We start from the raw sequence: 2612 nt of genomic DNA on the forward strand, positions 1-2612 counted from the left end.
CAAAATTGGACAAAATGTAAGAATTTATATTTCTGTACTTGATTTTATACTTTTAAAGTATTCGATCATTTCTGAGTTAACGTGTCTAGGACTAGGATTATGACTACTCTGACAAAAAACAAGAGCAGCTTCGACTTTGAAGTCAACAACAAAATGTTTCCGGAGGCACAACATATTCACTGCAGCCTTCACAGAGAAGCGCTTGTAACAAAATGCTGTCCAGCACAACTAAAAACTGTTTTGAACGAGGCTGTAAAGACAGTGAATTTTATTAAGAGCAGAGCCTTGAATTCACACCTTTTTCACAACTTATGTCAAGAAATGGACAGTATTCATAAACAACTACTGCTCCACACAGAAGTTAGGTGGCTTTCAAGAGGAAAGATGCTGACTCGCGTTTTTGAGTTATGTCACAAGATATTGATTTTTTTTAACAGATTCTGATTTTGAACTATGAAGTCGTTTTACTGATGAACTATGGCTGTGTCGACTGGCTTACTTAGCTGACATTTTTTCAAAACTCAATGATGTGAACATGAGTTTTCAAGGTACTTCTAATACCCCGTTTCAAGTGTGTGACAAAATTAATGCCTTGAAACAAAAAATCACCTTTGCAGATGATGAAGCCAAGAAAAGCAAGGTTTCATTTTTTCCTTCTCTCAGCACTTTTGTTGAAGAAAATGAGCTTTCACTTAGTAAGACAGTTCTTAGTGATATCAGTGACCATTGTAACATTTTGAAGGAAAACTTGAGCATTTACTTCCCAGAAAACTATAAAGAACATTTGTGGATGAAAACCCCATTTAGTGACATTAAGAATATCATTTATCGACAATCCCAGAGAATCTCTCATTAGCCGAAAAAGATCAACTGTTCGACTTAAATTGTGACTCAGATTTGAAGGAAGTTTTTGATAAAGCTACCCTGATTGACTTTTGGATTCAAGACGCCAAGACTACGGTGAAATCGCCAACCGAACAGTCAAGTTTTTACTCCCATTCTCAACATCCTACTTATGTGAAGCTGCGTTTTCTTCTCTTTGTTACCTTAAAAACAAATACAGAAATAGGCTGGCTTGTGTTGAAAATGACTAGCGTTTGAAGCTAAGCCCAATAAAACCAGACATTGCAACTTTAAGCAAATCGCTACAAGCTCATCCTTCTCATTAACTTGTGTGTACTTATGTTTGAATTTGTTGTATTGTTTTCCAAATACAGTTTTGTTCTACACCTTAAAGTTTATTTATATTCTTTCATCCTAATTTTTATTTCAAAATAAGCATTGGTTATAACTATGAAAAGTTTAATTTTAACTAATTTATTTACAACTAACTGCAAAGAACTAAATAAACATTGTTTTAAAGTAAAGTACTTAAAAGGCTAAATGTTATTTTTTAATTGTTATTTACAAACTTTACTATGTTGGCAATGGAATGATGATTAATCATTTTTATACTGGTGGTACATGAAAGGAGGACTTCATATTAGGTGGTATGCCATCAAAAAAGTTTGGGAACCGCTGATCTACATCATTCCATTGTTAGTATAGTTCCATTTTTAGTATTGTCATATTTCCAATAAGTTGATTACTTTCCTTCTTTAGCGATTCAATAGTTGCATTGCAATCATAAAATGAGTTTTGAAAATGTGAATTGAAAGGAGATCCTGGAGTGACTGGTGTACTGCATAAATTTATTTTGTTGAAAAGTTTGGAATAGCAGATGATATATCTGCTGTGTCATTGAGAAAATCCAAAGATTTATCTAGTACTGAATTATATCTAGTACTGATTGGCTAAATGTGTCCTTTAAAGATGATGAGTAATCCTTTAAACCTCTTGCTGTCAGTTGTATTTGGTGTGTGATTATGTTCATTAGTTGAATTGGACAGAAGCACATATTCTTGATCTGTTTTAATTGAGATGTTGCAGTCTTCTTTCAAAAAATATCGTCAAATTATGAGACACTGGGGTGAAATTCTTACTTTACTAGATTTATAGCCATCAAGGATTACTGCTGAATTTTCCTTATAGTCCAGGCAATGAATGCTCAAAAAAGGGTATAGGGGGAAAGTTTGAAAGACAATTTTTGACCCTGCAGTTCTGTTTTGGGTAGTAGGGAGGTAAACATATCAAAAGTCCCCACCTTTACCACCCTAGGCTAAGCGAGTGGAGGTGGTTCAGAGGTACCATTTTTTGGTTTCTCACATATAACTCAAAAACTATGTATCTTACGGACATAACTGTTTTTTAAAAGATTAAAGCTCTCATAAATTCCTACAATATTCTTAACTTTTTCTATATTTTCTCTAGTTTTTGAGATATCTGCTCTTGAAGGTGTGACATTTTTGAAAAAAAAACGTTTGCCTACAATTTTTTACTATTTTTGCTCTTATAACTTTTTAAAAATCGATGCTGATTATGAGCTTATAGAGCATTGAATTCTCATCAATTTGATGTATAATTTCACACTTTTACACATTTCCTTACAACTGTTGCAGCAGCTTTAGTGATGAGTGTGAAATTTTCAGTTTAGCAACAATAGACCAATTGACAAAAGAATTTGGAGGGGATGTTTTGAACACAATTTTTGGCTTTGCAGCTTTGTTGAGACT

The sequence above is a fragment of the Nilaparvata lugens genome, chromosome 2 (assembly GCF_014356525.2).
Source record: "Nilaparvata lugens isolate BPH chromosome 2, ASM1435652v1, whole genome shotgun sequence".
Classification (NCBI taxonomy): domain Eukaryota; kingdom Metazoa; phylum Arthropoda; class Insecta; order Hemiptera; family Delphacidae; genus Nilaparvata; species Nilaparvata lugens.